The following is a 25,374-nucleotide window of genomic DNA, read 5'->3' as shown; positions in this document are numbered from 1 at the left end:
AGCACAATCCTCACGAACACAATTTCTCAGGAAAACAAAACAAAGATGAGAAGTTAAAAGAAGCAACATGTACAGCTGCTTCACATAGTTTTCATTAACTCTGCCACATTATTTTACATTTGATCTGAGCATGTACAAAGTATGTGATAATATATTTAAAATTGTCAAGTACTATATTAATGAAAGGTATCGATCATTAACAACCCAGTCACTATGGCTGGAATGTTTAAGAATTCTTGGTATGATTTCTACAAGCCCACAGAAAGGGTTATATTAAAGTAGTGCTTCTCAACTAGGGGCCATTTAGGCCCCCGCCCTCAATGGACATTGGCCATGCCTGGAGACGTTTTGGGCAGTCACAAGTAAGAGGGTATTGTAGGCTTCCAGCGGACAGAGATTAGAGGTGCTGCTAAACATCATACAATGCACAGGACAGCTATTCATATCAAAGCCATATCTGGCCCCAAAGGCCAGGAGCACTGGTGACGAGAAGCCCTGTGTTACAGGGCAATAAGGACTGACCACTCCTGCGTGGGGCAGAGAGGAACAGCTCACTTCCTTGTAATGATGGACCCCTGGTCCTGTCGTTTATAGTATCCCAACACCTATTCCACAAGAACTCTGTTCAGGTTCCTAGATGATGTTTTATTTTTATTTTTGTATTTAACTATTTCATTTTATTAGAAAATACTTGACTCGGTAATACATGTACACAGTACAGCCTTCATAAAGTACAAAAGCGTCTACAGTGAAGAAAAGCCTCCTTCAGTGCTGTGCTGTGGGCTCAGTTGTGTCCAACTCTGCGACTCCATGGACGGTAGCCTGCCAGGCTCTTCTGTCCATGGAATTTTCCAGGCAATAATACTGGAGTGGGTTGCCATTTCCTACTCCAGAGCCTTTACTACCTATCCCCCCAAAAGTTCCCTGCCATGTTTTCTTCTATAACTTTCACAATTTTATTTTTTACATTAAAATCTTTGACTCATCTAGATGGATTTTTCAAATGTCACTTATCAACATGCCCAGCCTAAGATGTCTAGGAGTTAACCTTCCCATTCAGATGTTTTGGAATTATTCTGATTTCTCAAAGAGAGAAAATACTAATAAACTTTAGAAGTTAATGAAGTTAACCTGCAACTCTGGATACAGGAGGACAGATTGTATTGTATATTACATTTAAAACTTTAATTAGAACAGTGAGTGTCTTTGAGCAGTGTAAATACACAAAAGTAAAAATCTTTCTCATCAACTGAAAATTAATAGATTTAATTAATTATGTACAGAGTTCAAAAACAGTCCCAAATATATTCCCATAACCTTTGAGAAAGTCTCTTTCTTTGCACATGTACTTTTTGCTCTAGCAATACCTCTGATCAAGAATTACTCCTGGACTAAAAACAATGAATGGCAACTTTTATTTATTTTTTTTTCAGTTCTAGCTAACTCCTGGAGAAGAAAATGGCAACCCACTCCAGTATTCTTGCCTGGAAAATCCCATTAACTGAGGGGACTGGTAGGCTACAGTCCATGTGGTCGCAAAGAGTCGGACACGACTGAGCGACGTCACTTCACTTAGCTAACTCCAAACAAAATACTCTAGGAAAAATAGAAATCATGACAAATTGAAAGCACCAGAGAGTGGTGCATGTAAAAAGGATCACTTATAAACATTTTAAAATATACCTTTATTTGAAAAGAGAAAATATAATAAAACACCATAATTCATACTAAATGATGTTACAGTCTTTGAAACAAGCTTTTTTTCTTTTTGGACTTTTTCTCAGAGAGAATGTGAAGTTTGGATTAATGGAAGCACTCTCAAAGATCTCTCTTGGTTCTAAAATCCTCTGGATTTATGATTCTATACGCTATTTCTTAATGGATCACTTTCAGATATAAGATGGGCTTGTAGACAAGTCTTTTGAACAGGTGACTCAGACTAGTAGTCCTCAATTCTAACTACACATATAAATCACCTTGGGAGCTTTGGAAAAACAACAGTGATAACATGCCCCCTAACACACACCAGTTTCTGATTCAGTTCATCTAGAATGGAATCTAAGCATGGATATTTTAAATGCTTTGAGAAGATTCTAATGTGTTGCCAATATTAAGATCTGCAGATTATATTAAAAGCTAAAAACAAATGTAGCTGGAGCCCAAGTAGGTAAGACAAATGAGCAAAGCAGATTGGGTACAAGAAACTGGGGAACATGTGTCTCATCTATTTCAGGAAAAATAAGACAGATCTTTTTCTTTCTTTTCAAGAAATGCCAGAAATCAAGTTTTAAGTGAAATTCAGATACTTAAATGTTGACAGCTAATTCCAAACAATTTTAAGAGAACAAGTCCTACAAAATACACCTACAGGTTTCATTTGGTTCTACAGTCACCAACATAATAAAACCAGTTCAATAAATCAAGCCCAACTTTTCCTCTGTGCTCTATCCTGCCATTCTCCCAACTCAAAGCCACCTCCTCCCAGACCTCAGGCAATAAGCTCTCCCTTTCCTTTTCCTTTCCATTGTTCCCTTCTTTCCCAATCTTCTTTGTCTTGGTCACTCCTAAGAGATGGAAACTGAGATCCACACATTAAATCTTTATGGTGCCCTGGCTGCATCACTCTGACAGGCTTCTTTACCTGGGAAAATTCAAGGCATAAATTGTAACTGGAGGCTGTGACTCCATGATGTCAACAACCAGTTGGTTTCGTGAAGTCAGGGAAAAAGCAAATCAAGCTCGTAACTTCATATTACCAAGAGGTTTATCAGATGATATATGGAAGTCGTCATTTAATTTCTGCTTTTGTTTGGCTTGTTTTAAAATCTAAATCACTTATAAAAAATTACCCTGGTGCTGTTTTTAAAAAATTCCCGTCTGAGCTTTATGCCAGGTCAACTAAATCTGAATCTCTGGAAATGGAGTCTGGGCATTGGTAGCTTTTAAAAGACTTTAGGTGAATCTGGTGTGAAGCCTGCTTTGAGAATCATTAATCTTGACCTATCTCCTAAACCTGCAGATTAGCAGAGTTTGAAGATACACTATGGCATTACCTGAGGCAGAGTTCCTTGACAGCAACCTGGGTGCTTGCAAAGTTTACCCAAACCATCGTGCTCTCCTTATCACTGGATTCCTTTATGTTTAGTAGGTAACCCTAACACACAGGTGGTGAGCTGAAATCCAACGGCTAAAATGCGATCAACTTCCAGATATAAGTTTTTTAAAAAGACTCAATTTAGGGCCATTGTTATAAGGTGTCCTTCTCTAAAATCTATGATGCTATTTGGATTTCACTTCCTTCTATGCGCTTGCCTCCCCCACCTCCATACACCTTTCATAGATGCACATTCGCCCAGAGACTGAAAAGTTTCAGGTAGTTTCCATTAAGACATTTTCAGAAAAATATTTTTAAATGATTAAATATTCATTGAACAATAGAGGTAAGGGGAACTTTCCTGATCAACTTCCCCTACCTCCTCTGATAGATGAGAAACCTGAAGTCTCTTTTAATTCAATACCTATGGAGCACTAACAGTGTGCCAAGCTCTTCACATCTGTTATCCTCATTAACCCTTCAGGATAACTCAATAAGTACTACTATCATCACCACCATCACTACCATTTAACAAATTGGGGTGGGGGGGAACTGAGGCTCAGAGATGCTAAACAGTTTGCCCAAGGTGTCTAGGCTGGTTAAGTTGAGACTGGGCATTTACATGTGACTCAAAGTATCTGTCCTTACTTCACCTTCCATCACCTGGACTGATAGTGCAAAATGTGAAAGATAAATATGAAAAGGCTAGGAGGTGATCAGTGAACACTTATTAGAAGAGGCAGAAAGTGGCACTTGGGCTAAGCCTTTTACAAATATACAGCATTTCTGCAGGCATTCCAGTTTGGAATCAGGATCAATACTGAGGCAGAAAGTGACAGGGAGGACATAGGGTGAACTGGGAGAAAGTGATAGAAAGAGGTGAGGAACAGATTGTGGAAGGTCCCAGGTGTCTGACTAAGGAATTTAGACTTTAACTGTAGGCAACTGATTTTGAAAACCAGAGGTTTTTGAAAACCACTGAAGGTTTTCAAAAGAAAGATTAGTTTAAAATTAGTTTTAAAAATACAGAGCCCGTGGAAGTGTTGAGACTGAATTAGGGGAGCAGAGCTTGATACCAAGGAGGCCAACTAGAAGCCCATTACACCTCCTCTACTGGCTACTTCACTCTTTACCCTTCACTGTGCTTGCAACTGCTCCCCTGAGTGCTGGTTTCTTCAAGGCACCTCCATGTCTGTTTCACCATTTTTGAATTCCAATAAACTCCTTAAACTGCCCTGTCTAAATCAAGTGATAGAGACCTGAACCTGGGCAATGGGAATGGAGATGAAAAGACAGGTTTATGCGTCATTTGCAGGTTCATGGTAACTGATCCGAAACGGAGAGAAGGCAAGAGAGAAGGAGAAGCAGAGTAGAAAGAGACTCCGATGCGTCAACTTAGCAGAGGAACAAATAATGAGATCTAGAAAGAAAGGGATGGTCAACAGTAGTAATAAGTGGTGAACAAGATGTTCTGACTAAGATCTCAATCCAACAGGCATTTTTTAAGCTGTTATTCTGTGCTGGGCATTAGGGAAAAAACCGTAAGACAAATTTTGCCCTCATGCATCATCCAGAGACAGAAAAAGACAGTCTAGCAATAATCAGGTGCCTGGTCTTAGTCATAGTCTCAGGACAAATGTACCCTCTTACAAAGACCCACCTAGAGGGTCATCTATCTCAGGCATCAGCCTTCCTCACAAGATTTGATCTGGTTTTATTTGTTCACTGCAAGAACAAATCTCCAACATTCATTTATTTATAGGTGTATTTATTGTCTGTTTCCCCCCAGGAGAAGGGACATCTCACAGAAACAGCAAATTTACCTTGCAGTTGCTAAGTGCCACATAAACTCTCAGCAGGAAACACTCATTGAATATGTTCAGGGGGAAAAAAGTGAATTCACCTCATCAAGGTTAAAATCTCAAGCCAAACCAGGTGAGTTTCCTGATGTCTAAGGAACTACTTAGAGAACTGAATAACTCTAAGGAGAAAAGCCAGTTTGAGGTTGGGGCCCAAACTGAAATCCAGGGGGCCTACCATGGATCAGAGCCCTGACGTGGCTGATAGATTTCAGGAATACCCAGCCGGCGAGAGATTCATTTAACAATGAGGCCAGCCAGCCACCTAGCTCAGGTTTTATTTCCGTCGTCGTTCTGACGTCAGAAAAAGCACGAGTTGCCGCAGTTTCTTCTATCAAGGTGACAAATTACAGTCTTGTTGGGCCCTGGAGTCTGCAAACGATGGATTTATTTTCTCCTTCCCCTTATATTAAAAAGTCTTAGACCCACGGCAGAGATGTCAGATCCTTTTCCAAACGCAAATAAATACGGTTTCCTAGCGCTCGGGTCTTTTTCAACTCATGAAATACATCACCAGGGATTCGTCGGCGAAAAGTATGTGATCCTGGTGGGAATTAGGTTTTCACCGGAGAACCAGAGCAATAAAAACCCGGTCAGACACAAAGGACTCTCAACTGTAGCACCAACTTCCCAAGCCGAAAGCAGCCTGCGAAAGGCACAAGCCAAACGCCGTTACCGCGAAGTTCCTTTTGCCGCCATATGTATACTTCTACCTTTTAACTACAATTCAGTCCAAACCCAGGGCTGGGCACTTCACAGGGAAGCGGCGCCCAGGCAGCCCTGGAGCCTGGGGGTCCAGTGGGTGCTGAAGCTCCGGGAGGGGAATGACGGTGGTGGGAGCGTGCACCGGGGCGAAGGAGCACTTTCCTCCGGGCAGCCGCCCGGCGAGGTTAAAGGACTATTGTAACATTTAGGGACGCGAGGCTGATTCGGGGGTCGGGGGAAGAGGTGGGAGTGCTGGGGAGGACCCTCGGCCCCTGAGCCCCGCGCAATCGGTGCCCTTTTGTTCGCCAGCTCCAGCGGCTCCCAGCCTTCAGAACTGCACTTCCCTCTTCTCTCCTTCCTTTGGGAAAGAAGCTCTTTGGGGCGGGAAAGGGCAGTGAGTCACTGCCAGCATCCCTTAATAACCCCCTCATTCCCCGTCCCCCAACCTCACAGCCCGCATCCTCTCCGTTATGGAGAGCCGGGCAAAGCTCGAGAAGGGCCGGCGAGCGTGTTCCTGTTTACTCGGGCTCCGCGGCCAGTCCCCGAGACCCAGCCGGCCGCACACTCAGCGCCGGGGACATCACATGCCTTCCCTGGGGCTCCTAAGACACAGCAAATTCCCCACAAATGCCCAGCACTCAACCACTCCTCGGGAATGCAGGGGAGCCCTCACCTCGGCGCGCGCTCTAGACCCGCGTGGTCCCTAACCCGCAAATGATTTAACCATAACTGGCACCACAATCTCCCACTAAGAAAACAGACCCCAAAAGTAAGCCGCAGGCCACGCAACGCTGAAACCAGGGGCTCCGCGCCTCTTTACACTGTCGCAGGCGATCAGCAGAACCGTGGATCTGACTTTTCTCCTGGTAAAAGCAAAATCCGAACGCATCCGGCTCAGCCGCGCACTCCTTCCTTTCACGCTCGCAGAGGTGCCTTCTACGTTACCGCCTCCTCTTACATCTAAAACGTCCCTTTCCTCCCCACCGCTGCTCCCTCAGCTCTCCCTAGGAACAGGAAATCCTCTTACCTCTGGCAAAAAAAAAAAAAAAAAAAAACGGGGGAAAAGTGGTATCCGCCCTTCCCGGATTTTCCCCCAGCCTTGCGGTGTCCTTTGTGTCAAGGTCTGGCTGCCTTGGCGGATGAAAGGTGCCCTCCGTCAGCGAGGGCTGGGCGGGGAGGCTCGGCGTGGCGTGGCGGATTTCCGAGGAAGGTGAAGGGCGGCGACCTTCTGGCGGAGCGGCGTGCCGCCCCAGCCCGCGCACTCCTGGCTCTCCTCCTCCTTTCGGGGCCGATTGCATCAGAAGCTCCCCCCACCAGCAACCCTTACCCACGCGGTGCTCGCCAGCCTCGCACTTACATCCGCCCGCTCGGCCGCAGAGGGTCGCGAGTCAAATCACAGTCATTCTCCTACTGGGGGACGCGTCGCCCTTGCGCATCCATGGCTCGCGATGGTTTAGCTGTTCCGGCTAATCATCCGCGTCTCGCGTGCCGTCGCCTCCCCTCCTGCGCGTCCGCTCTTTAACCGAAGCTGCGTGTCACTGAGCGCTGCCCGTCACATGGTGTCTCTTGCCTAGGCGGCCGCCCCTGGCTACCTCCTTGTCGCCGTCCGCCGAGGATGCGGCGACCGCGGCCGGCGGAGGTTGAGCATCGGAAAGAGAGAGGGATGAGAGGGAGCGAGGGAGGGGTTGCGGGGCGCTTGTGCGCCGGGAGCGCCGGCGGTGACACCGGGAGCGGAGTGTGCGCGCAGCCTGGACACCTGCCCCACGCCCTCCTGGTGCCCTGCGGCGAGCCCAGAGCCCAGCTGCAGCGGTGGCCGGAGGCTGGGAGCCCTCGGAGATGGAGGGGGGAGGGGGCCTGGAGGGCACGGAAGGAGGCGAGGAGGGCTGTGCGATGGGGGGCTGGGGGTGCACTGGGGGTACGCCGGGGCCGGGCCGGGGCGCGTGAGCGAGGGGAGTTGCATTGTGGGAAGGGCGCCGCGTGAGGATGGCCGCGGGAGTGGCTGCTCGGCTCACAGCCCTGCCGGCGGCGTGGGAGCCGCTAGCAGCGAGGGAGCGGCGTTGGAGGCTCCCTAAGGACGGCGCGGAGGAGGTCGGGGTCTGCGAGGAGCGCGGGCACCTCTGGAGAGCCTTTGTCCGTCACCCGCAGTGGGAGGCGCCTCCCCTCTTCCGGATCCAGCGCCCGCAGTCCCGGCCAGCCCCTACCCCGAGATCTATGCTGAGGGGCTCTGTTGAGGGGACTGGGCGGCTTTGCTGAGCCGGGGCGCGACCCCACGTGATCGAGCCCCGGGCGTGGTGCGTCAGGGGTCTAGAAGCCGGGCGCTGGAAGTCGGGGGTCAGCGGGGAGCGAGGGCGCAGGATGGAGGGGTCTGGGGCCGCTGGGCCCGTTTCCCTTTCTCTTGCTCTCTCTTTGTTCCGGGCACAGCCCCTCTGAACTGACTGGGCACTTCCTTGCCGGCGGTGTGTTTCCTTAAAATGGCGACAGGAAATCCCACCTGCGCGTCAGCCGAAGAGACAGTAAGCGCCGCGCGAATTTGCGGGGTGGAAACTCGAGCCTTCTATTGACAGGAATGATTGCGTCTCCGTGTTCCATCAAAACAGGAAAAGGAAGGTGAATCATCTTTCAAAAATTAATCTACCAGGCGCGTTTCAAAAAGGGCAGACGGAGTAGCCTCTGATGGAGTGGCTATGGCTTTTTAGTCACTGCTGGAAAAGCGAGAGGAAAACCAGACGCCTCATAACTAGAATACTCGTTCCGTCGAGTGGCAGAAATTGGTTAGTTCAACAATGGCTGTCTGAGAACCCTATTCAGAAGGCCAGCTCTTAAATAAACCGGAAAAACTGAAAGGCAGTGCGAAAAGAAAGGGGAAGATGATGATTGGGGAGCCTCGCTCAAACAGACCTGGGATCAAATTCTGCCTCTGACACTGCTTCTCTCGCCTGCTTAACGTTTGTCCTTAGTTTTGTTCCCAAGTTTGTAAAAAAAAAAAACAAACCAAAAAAACCCCACAGTTAGTAGTACCCATATCATAATAATATTATACATGTCGCCAAAAAGTTGGTTTTTCTCCCCCCTCCCTTCCTAGAGGAAGCTAATTTAGAATGAAATTGCTAATTGTAAGTAAAGTGCACTTTGCCTGGCAGGGATAATTCTTATGAATAAGAACATGCAAGATGATAGCCCGAGCATGGTTCCATCAGCTGGTTGAAATAGTTACCTTATCATCACTGGTATATTTCTCAGTGTTTAGAGAGCATGTCTGATCCTCTGATGGAAAGCTTATCTTTTGATGAGGGTTTTAACTTATTTCTGTGCACCTAAGGCTGCAGTTAGGTAGCATTAAAAAAACTTTTTTAACTGTGGTAAAAGTCACATAAACATACTATTTTAACTGTATTTGACTGTATAGTTAAGTGACACTAAGTACATTCACGTTGTTTTGCGACTCTCACCATCATCCATCTTCTGAATTTTTCAACTTCCTATACTGAAACTCTGTTCCCCTTAAACACTTAACTTCCCATTCCCCTTCCACCCCACCGACAATGTACTTTCTGAAAGCTGTTGTAGCTACCTTGTTTAAGTGGAATCAAGCAGTATTTGTCTGCTCTTAATATATATTGTAATACATTTTTAAGGTTAATTTATGTCCTGTAAACAGATTGTACCTTTTTTTCCCTCCCTGCTATCCCAGTAGACTCTCCGTTATCTATTTTATACAGAGTGAAGTAAGCCAGAAAGCTAAACACCAATACAGTATACTAACGCATATATATAGAATTTAAAAAGATGGTAACGATAACCCTATATTCAAAACAGAAAAAGAGACACGGAAGTACAGAACAGACTTTTGGACTCTGTGAGAGAAGGCAAGGGTGGGATATTCTGAGAGAATAGCATTGAAACAAGTATACTATCAAAGGTGAAACAGATCACCAGCCCAGATTGGATGCATGAGACAAGTGCTCAGGGCTGGTGCACTAGGAAGACCCAGAGGGATGGGATGTGGAGGGAGGCAGGAAGGGGGAGGGGGGATCGGGATGGGGGACACATGTAAATCCATGGCTGATTCATGTCAATGTATGGCAAAAACCACTACAATATTGTAAAGTAATTAGCCTCCAACTAATAAAAATAAATGAAAAAAAAAGATACTGATGAAAAGAGGACACAAACAGATGGAGAGATATACCATGTTCTTGGATTGGAAGAATCAATATTGTGAAAATGACTATCATAGCCAAAGCAATTTACAGATTCAGTGCAATCCTATCAAATTACCAATGGCATTTTTCACAGAATTAAAGCAAAAAATTTTGGAATTTGTATGGAAATGCAGAAGACCCTGAACAGCCAAAGCAATCTTGAGAAAGAAAAGCAGAGCTGGAGAAATCAGTTTCCCTGACTTCAGACTTCAGGCCACAGTAATCAAAGTAGCATTTTACAAACTGGATCCAGTAGTCAAATTGGGCTTCACTCCTTGCCAACTATTGTGCTACGCACTTTACATGTAAATATTATTACATGTTATCCTTTCAACTACTCAATACCATATTAGCCTGTGTGTAAACAAGAAAACAGATTTGAAGAGGCTAAGTTCACACTAAGACGATAAGTGGTGAAAGGGGGCCGTGAGGGATGTGATTCTTGTTCAGGCCCAAATTCAAAGTCCACACTCAGACTTAACCATGATTCTACAACCAATTGCAACTAGACACTCTTGGGCTTCTACTGTGGGAAGATCTTCACCCTCATCTGGGTTTTAGTTGACAATCTAGAAATGGAGTGTGGATATCCCCTTGGAGGCTGAAGTGAAGAAGCTGCTGTGGAGAGGACTGCAGGGAAGGAGGATGGGGATGGTATTCAGGAAGAGTGCCCAGCTGCTTCAGTGTGACTTTTCCTCCAAAACCACTTGTAGGTGAAACTTCCTGTGATAGGTCCTTTCAGTAGCTCAGCATTTAAACCCAATTGCTGTGGTCTCAAATGGAGGCAGGGGGTATTGTGATGATGACTTTGCTGTTCTCTGTGTGCCTCTCAAGAGCCAAGCAGCAACATAAGCACCTAATAGATGGTCTCTCATTTAATCCTCACATCATTCCTAGGAGGTGCAGTCCACTATAACTGCTGATTCAGAGTCTAATGAATTTATTCCAAGTCCACTCAGCTCTAACTGGCATATCTAGGTCTTACATCCAGCACTGATTCCAAAGCCAGTTTTCTATGCCTGGATCTAAAATGTTCCCTGATGCTGGAACAACCCCTTTGGAAGACCTAGAGGAGAAAGGATCCCCTGCCTTCACATGGGGACTGCTGCCCTATTTCCAGGCAACCCAGGAATCAGTTTGCTTTGTAATAGAGTTGTGAGCCGCAAGGGCATTGTTGATTGTATCTAATATTACTGTGGACCTTTGCAACTGAGTAGATTTCCCCAAATGATACTCACATAGTCAGGACACATTAATGGATTATACAGTGGGCTGCCCTATGATACTGAGAAAAGAAACATTACTGTATCTGAAAGTGAGGCTGGAGCAGGAATCTCTAGTGTGAAAAGAGAATTGAATCACCTCAGGTCACCTGGGAGTTTTCTAGTAGCTCTCATGGGCCCTTTCTGGAAGGTTCCAGGAAGGAGGGGCAGCTTTGTGAAGAAAGATCAATCACATCCCCAACAAGATTTGGCCTGAACTTGAGCCACGCCTGCTCTCACCACAGCTTCACCCTGCACTCACCTGGGTTGCACATGCTTGCTGTCTGGGTGCCCAGTAGGAGAGCTGTGTACTTACAAAGAAAAGGTGCTTTCCCCCATGAGTTCTCAAAGCTGTCCAAATATATCGGTAGATTGATCTATATATATATATATTTCTTGTGGATGAATTTTGAAATGGGATCAAAACTCTCTTCTGAATGTGTATAGTTTTTTTCTTTTTGATCAGTTATAGGACAGTCAGAATTTTGACAGTGATGAAAAATAGAAAGATCAGTACATACAGTTTTTGCAGAATAAGTGTCCTGAATATCCTCTATTTATAACAGAAGTAATATGGCCATCTATGAAAAAAATCTTACCTCATTAAAAAATAAGTTATTTGTTCTGAAATCAGTCTTTTACTCCAAGTAATATGGTCTAAAACATCAAATGGTCTTTAAAATTACCTAGTTTTTCTTTTGATGGATGTAATCACAATTCTTTGCCTAATTAACCATTTTACCAACTTCGATGTTCTTTGGATCTCATTCATAGATGACAATATTTTAACAATAAGAGTTAGTTAAAACAGCCACAGCAAAGGATAACTTTGCAACTTGAAAGAGTCCCCAGTCATCTGGGCCATCCTCGGAGCAGATACCCCCTCCCCTCAATAGAACTGTGACAGGGTCTGCTGTCATCTTTTCCACCATCTCAATAGACAATCTACCTCCCCAAATTTGTAACTGGCTCTGGCAGGAGGTCAACAAATTCTACTGAATCTAAATAGAATTTAAAATAAAATTGTAGTCCTCTTTAAAAATGTCTATTGTTCTTGATTTTGGCCCAGGTTAGCTTTGTAGGGTCACTTAATTTTCATCTGTTAGAGGAGCAGAAAGTAGGGTTTGTTCCATACTGTGACTGTATGGCAATATGGTCTCATTCACTGAAGCTAAACTAAAGAACCAGAGCCAGTGATCAGTCCCAGAGGTTTATTTACCTGACCTTTATGCATTGTTATGCAGATCAACATGCGTGGATCTCCCTAGCTTCTTACGAAATGAGGTAATGATACCCGTCTGATGTTTGACTCTGTGTCTCCAGAATCTTCACCTCAATGCTTGGCACATGGTAAGTGCACAATAGGTGGTATCTCTTACTTTCTTGCATGCTTTGGAGAAATAAGCACAGGGCAATGAATTTTCAAAGCCCCACTTTACAGGCATGAGTATTGCATTATGCTCATTCCATATTGAGACAGCTGTCAGACCAACACCTCTAATCCTATTCTCCCACTAAGGGAGTAAGGAGACAAAGTATTTATTGGAAAATAGTTAGTCCTCCATGTCCCCTCCAAACCTTAATTTTAAAGTGACAAAGGGAAGTTAAGCTCTACATACGAATGTGCTAATCAAAAAGTAGAAGTGTTCCAAAGTTGAGTATATTATCTACACTTGTTAAAGGTGCCAGTATAAGTTACTACAAGTTTTTTGTGATAAAATTAAATTTAATCACATTTAATTTAGTGATGAAAATGTGGGCCCTGAAGCAAAATTTTCTGAATTCTAATTCTGATCCCACCCTAATAACTGCGACCGTGGGTGAGTTGCTTAACTTCTCTGTTCCTCAATTTCCTCATCTTTAAAGTTGAAATAAACAATAACACCTACCTTATATGGTAATATAAAATATGTTTGTTAATATGTGTAAACATTTCAAGTGAGTCATAATGTATCTTAGGTATTTAATACATAACAATATTTGTTACTGGAAAATAATTTGGCAATAAATAGGAAGAACTTAGATCCCCTTGGTGTCACTTCTGGGAATCTACATCCTAAAAATAATACACAGAGATGTTCACTAAGAGCACAGGGTTTGGAATCAGACAAGTAAGGTAAAAAGCATGTTGTAAAGCATTCATTCAAAGTAAGGATAATATAAATTTAAGTGACAGGTCCGAATTAAATATTCAGGGGGCTAGACTCAGGGAGATCTTTAAACCCTCAAACCCTTAGAGATAGTTTGAGAAATGGAATACAGGGCTGACTGTTCCTTAGTTCTGAACCAGTATGATCATTCTTACTTTCTTATCAGTTTGGGTGTCCAAAAGCAAATACAATGGAGAAAGAATCTTCATCCAAGAGCCAGAGAAATGAAAGCAATAGTAGGGAAGTGATGAGAGATATCAAGGCAAGTGAGGATAGAGATAAGAAAATGGGAAAATGAATGACAAAATCAGAAGGCGTGAAAATTTGAAACAAGCCCTAGATGCATAGAGTGAGCTAGTTCTGGTGAGAACAAGGGCAAGGTCATCTCCGGAAGTTAAAGGGAGAGTATATGATGCTAAAATCTTGCTGGGCAGAAATATAGTTTTTGCCTTTTCTGCTGAGAAGGTAGCTTTGGGGAGGAAGGGGGTTTATGTCTTTTTTTTTTTTTTTCCTATTCCTTCTGGTAAGCAATAAAAGGGGAAGAACCCCATTCATTACTTGAGTAGAGTAACACACTTTACTAAAATAAATTTCTATTTTAAGTAATTGTTCTTAAAATAGGAAATATCCAGTGATTTTCAGTGTGCTTGATTTTGAAGGACTATGTATTCAGTTTTATTTTAGATATCCAATGCTATTTCATAATCACAAATGGGATAATTTTACTGAGAGGTTTATTGATATGTTTTTAGTTAGCTATACACACACATATGTATGTGCTTCTAAAATAAAATACTCCACAAGTTTTTGATTCAGATGCAGCATGTCCAAAATTGAGCTCATCCTTTTTAGCCCCCAGCCCAAACCCTCCTCTCCCCCACAGACCCCACCTTGTGAAGCTGTATCGTCATGGTCACAACTGTTCAGGCTAGAGGTAGCGGGGTATCTTAGTGTCTCCTTCACCCTTCAGATCCAACTGAATTCTTTGCACTAACATTTAGTAAATGTCAGGCATTCTGCTAGTCCTTCATGGAGCTTGGAAGGACCAACATTCTGCAAATGATCTCACCAGTGAATGAAGTTTGTAGAGGGAGAGAAGAGCTGTGAGGGAGAGGCCTCAGCATGACTCTCTGGGGTAACAGAGGCACATGCCCTGAGCTGGGAATCTGGGGAGGCTCCCCTGAAGACATGAGCTTTCCTTGGATGCTGTCCTCTTTATGTGGAGGATTTTACTAAGGAGCAGTGATGGACACGATCCAGTGAGCATTTTCAAAGGAATAATCACCAGTCCTGTCACTCCGCCCCTTAAATACTTCTGGCATTTGGTCCTTTTCCTTCCTCCTTATGACCATAGCTGGCATGAGCCTCCAGTAACACACTTCTGGAAACGTTCTCATCAAAGGGCACTGATAACATATGTCATCCTAAAAACATATATTTTTAAAATTAATTTAAGCTAAAGACACCTTGATTTTACTTCTGCAACATAATATGTACCTGTATATATTTGTCAGTCATCTATCTGTATTATTGTCCTATTTATCATATACATAAAAACATTCACAGAGCTTAAAGTTAGATAGCAGGATTTTATACTTATTTGTTATTTTTTTGTGTTACTAAAATATATTTCTAATTATTATTACAATATTAAGATATTTTAGTAAGATAATTTCAACTGAGTATACTTTATTTTTAAAATCTTAGTTGAACACTCTGTGATACAGTAATTCACAAATCTGGTTCCAAATTTGATTAATTTTGATTCTTTTATTTAATGGCTGTCACAGCTGGACAAGAAACCTAACAGAGACATGGGGACCCAACGGAAGCCAAGTACTATCGGCTATACTTATCAAACCAAGTCACTCAGTTCTTAATCCTATCCACTGATTTGCAAAGATCTGTTATTTCGTTGTTACTTTACAAATGTACACTTAGGTAAAGGTCATCATCAGTGGTTATAGAAGTGAACTCATGGACCTTACTTGATAATAATGAATTTGTTTTGATGGACTTCTTATCACATTTCATTGATAGTTATCGCTTTACCTTGCAATATGAAAAAGAACTCTCTAGGAGCAAAGTATGAGTTCTACTTTTTCGTATTTCCTTATGTTTGTATTACTATTATTTTTCATCTGAAGTTTCTTTAGAGGAATCTTTCAAATTTACTTTCACATTTTTGGAGGATAAGTTAAACTAGATAAAACAGAAAATATATTTTATAAACTCACTAAACCGAGCATACACAAATGCAATGCATTGCAATATACTGAGTGGGGACAAATTAACCAGAGCACTGGTATCACCCTCTGTGCTCCTTCCTCAAGATACCTTGGATGCTGCAATTGATGCTGCATCTAATGTGTAAGCTGAGAGAGGGCCATCATCGATCTGTTCATCTAAACAGGAGGAGCAATATTGTCTCCCTGCAGCCCACTTTGTCACCTCACTTTGGCTTTCCACAAGAACCTGCAGCTGGAGGACCCCTCCAGTCACTCTTAGCCACTTGATTTTGTCATGGCAGTTTAGAAGTCACTTGCCTGAGATGACAGTTTCTGAAACCCACCGAAATGACCTATTCAGAGATTGTCTCCCCCACCAGTCTGCTTCATAAGGGGAGATGGTATGCTTTTTAACTGTTTCCAAGCACCTTGGACATAATAGAAGCTCAATAAATATTTGTCCAATTAATGAATGTATGAATGAATAATTAGAATATCTTTATAGTTCAGTAACTCTAATTCTTTTCTATTGAATTTAAATTTCAGGTCCTTAAAATGACAAGGAATATAAAAATATTTATAAAATATTTATCAAATGTACATTTAGCTAAGTTTTTAAAGCCTGAGAGCCTATATACACAAAGCAAATGAATAGCCATTTTTGGAAACTTGTGGCTAATGAATTACCATTTTAAAACATCAAGGGTTGGAGAAGGAAATGGCAGCCCACTCCAGTGTTCTTGCCTGGAGAATCCAGGGATGGGGTCGCACAGAGTCGGACACAACTGAAGTGACTTAGCAGTAGCAGTAGCAGTAAAGTCTACTACTACTTTATTTAGAGGATAGATGTAAGTGAGAGCAGAAGTGAGTGGGGTAGACACGCCTGTCCCTGCTTTCCTCATCCTCTGGACCCTTCTTTGCCCTTGACTCTATTCCTCCCTTTCCCCAGCAGTCTATTTATTAACTAGCAAGAGGGCAAATAAGGGATCTTCTAGGATTGATTTTGCTAATTTTTTTGAGGATACCGAGTGCCATTTCACCATATTCTGTACCCTTATCTGACAGTCCCTCTCAGAACTGAGTTTTCTTTTCATCCAGGGTCCAGAAGGAAAAACAAAAAGCAAATCATATTGTCACCGACCAATAAAAAGTAAGCTGTCCAGATGGAAATAAAATCTAATTAGGCAATAAAAGTAGAGATTTTGAAAAAAAAAGGGTAAGAGCTCATGGAATGACACTTTTAAAAGGAAAAAAGGAACTTCAACCTGTGTTTAAAAAGTAATGTGTTGGGCTTCCTTGGTGGCTTAGTGGTAAGGAATCAGCCTTCCAATGCAGGAGACACGGGTTCAATCCCTGATCTGGGAAGATCCCACATGCTGCAGGGAAACAGGCCAGTGCATCACAACTTTTGAGCCTGTGCTCTAGAAGGAGCCTCAACTACTGAGCCCATGTGCCAGCAAATACTGGAGCTCATGTGCCTTAGAACCTGTGCTCTGTAGCAAGAAAATCTACAGCAGGGAGAAGCTTGTGCACTGCAACTAGAAAGTAGCCCCCGCTCACCACAACTCGAGAAAAGCCCGTGCAGCAGCAAAGACCCAGCACAGCCAAAAATAAATAAATAAACATTTTAAAAAAGTAATGGAAAACAATACATATATATTGGTTTCCCAGGTGGCACAATGGTAAAGAATTCACCTGCCAATGCAGGAGAAACCCACAAGGGATGTGGGTTTGATCCCTGGGTTGGAAAGATCCCCTGGAGGAGGAAATGGCAACCTTCTCCGGTATTCTTGCCTAGAGAATCCCATGGACAGAGGAGCCTGGCGGGCAACAGTCCATCAGATCTCAAAGAGTCAGCCCTGACTGAGTGCGCACGCACACACACCCCCACACACACGTATATATAAATGAAACTTAATAAATTGGCTGTACACCTTAAAACATTGTAAATCAACTATACTTCAATAAGAAATAAAAAATTTTAAGTAATGTATTTAGTTTAACAAGATTCTAGCTCATGGGAATTATCTAGAAAATTCAGAGCCCCAACCCCCTAAAAATGACCATTCCTTAATAGCAAGTGTGGTTTTTCTTCCAGACTTGTCTGGATATGTGCCAGCATGTCTAATTCACATTTGCTATATGAAATTCACATTTGTAAATGGATCTAATTAAATTTTGTGATTTAAAAGAACAGTTTTAAGTTATTTTGTCCTGTTGTTCTTCCTTGCTTTTCTTATAACAATTACTATTTAGACATCATCCTATAGTTAAGATACAAAGCACTTAGCAATATCAATTTTATAGTGAATTCAACAATTCTTTATATTTATTATTGTAACTTAGATCAAAAAAGAAATGCACTGGTTTTTCCTTTTCAATTTTGAAAAGGAGGAGAATGAAAGAAAATTGTCTTATTGCTTGGCATTTGTTCATTCAATACTTGTTCAGCGAATGTGTTCAAAGTTAATTCCTTTGGCAGTGCTCTTTATCTGACTCTCCTTGGGAAACTTACTCCTGCAATTATTTTTTTTTTATTACTGTATTTTCATCCTCATCTCTACTGACTGCAAAGTGTTCAAACTTCTCATATCATTAAAATAAAGAAAAAAAGAGGATGGAGGAGTTAAGGAGGTGGGAAAATTTGGAGGAAATTCCCCATGATTTTACATTTCTCTCTGGCTATAGCCCTTGTCTTCCATTTAAGTGTCAAGCTCCACCAAAGAATAGTTAACAATATGTTCCAATTCTTTTCCTCCCATTCACTTTTTAAATACACACATACACATACAACTGGAAGATTTATTCTCACCATGGAAAAGTTAGAAAATGCAGTCAAATGGAAAAAAGACAATCCAAACCATTTATAAGTTGATAGACTCTGCTGCTGCTAAGTCACTTCAGTCGTGACTGACTCTGTGTGACCCCATAGACGGCAGCCTACCAGGCTTCCCCGTCCCTGGGATTCTCCAGGCAAGAACACTGGAGTGGGTTGCCATTTCCTTCTCCAATGCATGAAAGTGAAAAGTGAAAGTGAAGCCGCTCAATCGTGTCCGACTCTTAGTGATCCCATGGACTGCAACCTACCAGGCTCCTCTGTCCATGGGCTTTTCCAGGCAAGAGTACTGGAGTGGGATACCATTGCCTTCTCCGTGATAGACTCTAGATAACCACTATTGACATTTAGTTCGTTTTGCATATGTGCATACCATTAGTACAATCAGAATCATGTGCAGTTTTGTATTTTTGTGACATTAAATTTTGATCATTTTGCTCTCATTAAAAATTCTTCAAAATCATAAAATTTTAAGATTATGAATTATTTCATCATATGGTTTTACAATTATTCTCATTGGTTTCAGATTTTTACTTTTTTATAGAAGTATATGGTACTTTTCCCGATCTCTGATTACTCCCATAGATAAATTTCTAGAAGAATTCTAGAGTTAAAATGTAGCAATGCTTTAAAATACTTGCTACAAGCTTAAAATCACTTTCTTGAAAGAAAGTGTGCATTGAAACATTAATAGTATGTGAAGGTAGTTATGGTATTGCTTCTTCAGCATTCTGGGTATTATAACTTTACTCATTTTTATTAATTTAGTAAGTGAAAAGTTTTTGGGTTTAATTTGCATTTCTTTTATTACCAGTTCTATTGAACTTTTTAAATGCACTTATTAGACCTTTTATTTCCTCTCTGAATTGTATATTATGTGTATTTTCTCCCAGTATTTTAGTGTTTTGAAATCCATTTGTGTATGCTTTTTATATTTTAAAAGTCATAAAATGTAGCTTCATTTTTTTCTGTTTTTGTCTGCCTTTTATTTTTTTATGTTCAGAAGTGGGAATTTTTATGTCAATGAATTGTTGAGGTTTTTTTTTTCTTAAACTTGCAAATTCGTTGCTTATACAGAGATAATATTCACCAGCGCATGGCTTTAGTTCTTATGACTTAGATATTTTTCCACCCGTTTACTTCCTTAATCCATCTAGGGAGACTTAAGAATCTAAACTGATTTGTTCCAAATCACTAAACTGTTATTCCAGTGCCAGCTGTGAAAATTCTTTCTCTCCTCAATTGTGGTGCCTCTTTTATTCAATGTTATTATTTATTGCAGTTTATTACACCAGATGAACTTAAGATTATTAAGTCAATAAAACAAAACAATTCAACTTTTGCCACACCTATAATTCACCTTAAACACACACCTAAAGCATTTACGATGAAAACGTAGACTACCCAAGGATTCTCTTAACATGAAATATGTATGTTGTCTTTCTATATTTTTCAAAGTGTAAAATGTTGCTAATATATATATATATAAAGATCTGAATACTTTGAGAAGTATACCACACTCCTGAACAACCCAACTATAGCAACTTTTCCTAAATTAATTTATAGAAATGGAACTTTGCCAATCAATTCTTACTTTTTAAAATGAAAACACAAACTGTCCTAACTAAGACACCATGCACAGCTAAGACACCATTTTTAGGTAAATTACATTTCTCTATCAGGTAGGCATGTATAGGAACTTTTCATGTAGTCAATTTTTAGCTATCCACAATATATTGATTGACATTCTTATTTTGTAGGTAAACATGCAGTAAAATAGATTCTTGGTCTAAGTCCCCAAGAATGTTTGAAAATCAACCATTCAGACTTCTGTCACAGGTTGGGTTCCCTGGGAAATAGTGTGAGACTGAGATGAATGAGTGTGCGGTTTATCAGAGATGCTCTTGGGGTCCACACTTGAGGAAGGGAAGGAAAACAAGCAAGATTCGGGAGAGGGGAGTAGTTGGGCTATAACACAGTTAGAGCGAAATCCTCAGCCAGCCCCACAGGGAGCTCAAGGCTGGGGTGGTCCTTCAGAGTTGTCACCACCACATGGACCAGTCATGGGATGCAGACTGCCCTGGGAAAGGAGTGTCGACTTTAGACAAATCAGCTTGCTTTCTCCAGATTCTTCCACAAGGGGGCAGATAAGTGAGGGTTTCTGCCAGCTGCAGTCTTGAAGGGGGAAGGGAGTGCTCTATGGCATAAACTTAAAGTAGTCCTCATCATTTCCACATTGCGAGTCAATTATCAGTGTCTACTCAGTAAGATTTGTAAAAGTAGAAAACAAATCTTGAGAGAAGTATTTTTAAAAACACACAGCCTAAACAGATAAGAACTAGATTAGAAAGGGTCCTAAAGTCCTCACTGTTGTGTCTTGTCTGACTCTTAGACACGCAAAACCAGAACAGAAGAATTTCCATTCCCTTTGCTTCTCATTCCCTTCTTTAGTGAAGTAGCAAAATACAAAGAAGCCAGGAAGAAATAGGAGCAGACCAACGTACACATACCTTCTTGATCAGGGAATGTTAATAATTATCTGTCCACATTAAGACAGAGCGCTCAGTTTTATGACCTTTCTGAAGTGGGGTTGGGGGATGGTGGACAGGTAGAGATGGAGGGGGGAATGGGGGCATTGCAGAGGTGGCAGCTGAGGACGATTGCAGAGGAGGAAACAGAAGGAAAATGACCAAACCCCTACTAGTGCCCACCTTTAGGTCACCTGCTTGTGTGTTGCCTGTTTTGCCTTCACAACAACCTTTAAGGTAGACACCGGTACTGCTCAGTCACTCAATTCTGTTAGAGTCTTTGAGACCCCATGGACTGTAGCCTGCCAGGCTGCTCTGTCCGTGAAATTTTCCAGGCAAGAAATACTGGAGTAGGTTGCCATTTCCTACTCCAAAGGTAGACACTATTGTGCCCAATTTTCAGAGGGATATGTGAAGGGCAGAGAGCTACTGTAACTTAGTCAAGATTTCATAGACAGTAGCTGAGCTGGAATTGAAACTCTCATCTGTCGGCCTTCTGCGCCCGTGTTTCTTTCTGTTATATTCTGTAAATATGAGGGATAGAATAGAAGAAAACAATTAGAAGCCATCCTGCCATTCTAGCATCATTCAGCTTTATCATCCATGTGGTTTAATGAATATTTATTGAGTGATTATCAGGCCCTTTAATATTTGTTGGGATTAAAAAGAGTAATATACAATTTTAGTCATAAGATGTATTGAGTTTATCAGTCCTATTAATTACTAGCATGTTGGTTTTGCTATTTTGTTCCCTACCAGCTGCAAAGTAACAGAAATTATTATCCTATTCATTTCTTGAATAGCTTGCCTGTGTTACCAAGCTGCCTGACCAGCTAGCATTTGAAAGACATTAAAAACATAAGGTATGCCTGACAGGTTTCCCAGGTGGTAGAGTGGTAAAGAGCTGGTCTGCCAGTGCAGGAGACACAGGAGATGCAGGTTGAATCCCTGGATCAGGAAGATCCCCCAGAATAGGAAATGACAACCAACTCTAGGATTCTTTCTTGCCTAGGAAATTCCACAGACAGAAAAGCCTTTCAGGGCTTCCATGGGGTCTCAGAGTTGAACGCAACTGAGATTGAGTATGCACATACCTTGACACAGATCTTTGGAGATGAAAGAAGCTGCTGGCATGGATGGGGACTCATCTTTCTAATGGAGGCAAAGTAAAAGATGTGATGTAGGGACTTCCCTGGTGGCCCAGCCGCTAAGATTCTGCACTCCCAAGACAGGGGGTCTGGGGTTGATTCCTAGTCAGGGAACTAGATCCTGTGTGCCACAACTAACACCCAGTGCAGCCAAATAAATAAATTCTTTTTTAAAAAAAGAATGTGATGTAAAGAGGGGAAAATGAAAGATGAGGAGGACATTCCTAATTGTTTGTTGGCTTCATTGAGGAACCTAAAAGAGTAAGTTAGATAACTGTTCATTCTTTCTCTTGGCATGGAGTCCTGGTTACAAGCAAAGGCTTTGCTACTAAATATTCCCAAGTTTCCGTCTGGTCCACATGCAAGATGCATGTATGGGCAAGTGACTTAACTTCCGTTACCTTGAGTGTCTCTGTACTTCTCAAACAAAGAATATTCATAGTACCCATCTCATAGACTTGTGGGGATTACCTGAGATACAGGCTTAGAGTCTGATACTTAGAGATTTCTACTTATTAGCTCTGATTAAGAGTTACTATGCTTTACTTGAACACTATTTAACTCTGTTTTATATTTAACACGGGAGGCAGTTGAGCCTGGTGGTTTAAAAAATGGTCTCTGAAACTGAACAGCCTGAATTCAAGCCCGGGCTCTGCCTTGTGCTGACTCCACGTGTGACCTGGAGAGAGTTACTTACCCGCACTGTGCCTCAGTTCTCTTGCCTGCAAAGCGGGGATTATAACAGATCCTACTTCAATGTTGTGAAGATTGTGAGTTCATGTAAGTAAAGCCTCTAGAACAAGACCATCTTGAAGACCTATGTGTTTATAGTTATCTACATACACATATATATACGTGCTTCTAAAATAAAATACTCCAAGCTCTTGATTCAGGCATAACATGTCCAAAATTGAACTCATCCTTTTTTCCCAACCCAAACCCCCCTCTCCTCCCAGAGACCCCATCTTGGGGAACTTCACCACTGTGGGCACAATAGTTGAGGGCACACAAGCCTTGAGACAAACAGACACACTGGAATGTACGCACACACACACACACACCAGCTCCAAACAGTCCGTGTCACTACAGTCCCTTCTCTGGGGAAGCAAGCAGCACATTTAATTCCTGTGCTGAATTTCCCTGGGAAAGGGACCTGACTTTTGTCCTAGAATCTAAGGGCAAGATAAGATGGCAGAAATGTGCAGCCTGAGGCACAGTGAGCCCAGGTCGGAGGTTCACCCTAGTGCCCTGCTCACCTCCCTTATCAGCCCGCTTTCCTTCCTTCCGTCATCCCACCCACCAGTGCTCCCCTGAGGCCTCTTTCTGTGCCCAGTGCCTGGTTTCAGCCAATTTCAGCAATGAGCCTTCACAAAATATGAACTCTAATTTAAAGTGTTTGCTGATAACTTCAGGTAGGAAAACTCCCCGGGGGCCTTTTCATTTTTTACGCAAGGAAAAGGCAATGCCTCCTTCACTGCTTCTGCCCCTCCAGCCCTTCCCCTTCGTCCTTAATATCTGTCTGGCTGGGGAAAAGCCCAGAGCAGGTGGAGCAGAGGTTCATGTGGTTTTGTTCTCGGGGCCGATCCTCTGGGGGTGCTGGGTTACAGGGCAGGGTTTGCCAGGACACAACCAACATCAGCTCTATTGCTCCCTTCCCAGATGAGGGGGCAAAGCAAGGGTCCTAGTTTTGGTTTAGGAAAGGTTACTACCACTTACCTAGTCAGGTTCTTTGACTATTCCCCCCTGAGACACTTTCACATTCTCAATTGGGGAAAAGAATAAGGAGACCTAGGTTTGGGTGAGGGCCTTGACAAGGTTTCTGAACAGGCTAGATGTGCCTTGGATATACCAGTGGCTAAATGAGTGCTCCAGTGGATCTTGAAAGCATAATAGAAACCTAGCATTTCAAGCTGGGATGCTGGAATTTCCTCCATAACATCCCTGATAAGGGACTTCTAGCCTCCTGGGACTATTCATTTCATTTTCAGTTTATCCTCTCTCTGTCCTTCACTACCCCCTTCCTCTCCTCTCCTCTGTCACATGACAAGCACTCCAGGTATTCGAGAAGAGCTATAGGTAGCCATTACCCTCCCCCCGGGCCAGTGACACCCCAGTCTGCCTTGCCTTCTCTTTCTCAGCTTAAGCACTCAATCATTCCCTATACTGATGTTGACAATATAATCTGCATTTTGAAATTTCAAGTATGTGATCTGTGCCACTTTTGCTATCTGCTGTCAAACCTATGTCCCAGACTTTGTTTGGAGAAGTTGTTATTCTGGACTCCTAGGCTACTCCAATTTCTCTCATTCTGACCCCCCAATCTTGCTGTCTTTCTTTCCCTTCGACCCATTACAACTTCTTAAATTCTTCACACAGATACTTGTAAAATCTGTTGACTTCTAAAGAACTCTAACCATGATTCTAAAATACTGATGGACATGGAATACAGGGGTGACCAGAACATATTAGGAGAGGGTACGAATAATAAATCTTACATGGTATATGGGTACAAGAGGGGAAGACAGAATGAGAGGAATACAAAAGAAATACAAAGGAAATACAAAAGAGGAAAGCGCATCCGATTTCAGTTTATACTTGAAATCCCTTAAAACTTTGGATCTTTATTTTCCTAGATCAGTATTTGTCTTTTGTAGATTATACTTGATTCCTTATCTCTTTATAAGTTAATATTTTTCTATGGTCCTCAATTAATTGTTCAACTTTTTCCTTAAGAATATCTATTCAACCTTTACTACTCAAGAACCAATACCACCCGGAGAACCAATACCATCACATGGGAGCCTGTTAGAAATGCAGAGTCTCAGAACCTACATTTTAACCAGATACTCGAGTGATTCCTATGCCCACTGAAGTCTGAGAGGCACTCTGTTAACCTTCACAACCACCTGCGAATACTCCATGCCTCATTGTCAGGGGCTGGAAAAATCTTAAAATTGTGTTCCAAAATTGCAGCAACACATACTAGTCATTTATCCTTGACTGCATGCATTGATTTTCCTCTCAAAGGTGGATATAGTTAAATTTGCTTCCCTGGTGGCTCAGATGGTCAAGAATCTGCCTGCAATGCAGAAGATCCAGGTTCAATCCCTGGATCAAGAAGATCCCTGGAGAAGGAAGTGGCAACCCACTCCAGTATTCTTGCCTGGAGAATTCTGTGGACAGAGGAGCCCAGAAGGCTCATGGACTCATGAGCCCATGGACTCATGGGGTTGCAAAGAGTCAGACATGACTGAGTAACTAACATAGCATAACAGAATAGTTCAATTCAGGGAAATTCAAGACATGGGTGACATAAATACTTCAAGAACTACAGAGATAGGGTACTTCACTGTACTTCTAGG

General features: G+C 42.3%; 1 protein-coding gene across 5 annotated transcripts in view; it reads right to left on the bottom strand.

Moving 5' to 3' along the window:
• The window catches only part of SLC38A1 (solute carrier family 38 member 1), a 69,940-nt gene extending 62,545 nt beyond the window's left edge, over positions 1-7,395 (bottom strand). For 3 of the 5 annotated variants that reach the window (XR_010663062.1, XM_065934561.1, XM_065934565.1), the window contains exon 1: positions 6,421-6,649. The gene's annotated coding sequence lies outside the window, so the exon portion shown is untranslated. Of the gene's footprint in view, positions 1-6,420; positions 6,650-7,015 lie in introns of those variants that run through there. The other 2 variants (XM_065934562.1, XM_065934566.1) reach the window with 1 other exon arrangement.
• Positions 7,396-25,374: the final 17,979 nt, after the last annotated feature.

Source organism: Muntiacus reevesi, chromosome 4 (assembly GCF_963930625.1).
Source record: "Muntiacus reevesi chromosome 4, mMunRee1.1, whole genome shotgun sequence".
Taxonomy (NCBI): Eukaryota; Metazoa; Chordata; class Mammalia; order Artiodactyla; family Cervidae; genus Muntiacus; species Muntiacus reevesi.
This window is presented reverse-complemented; position numbering and strand designations above follow the sequence as displayed.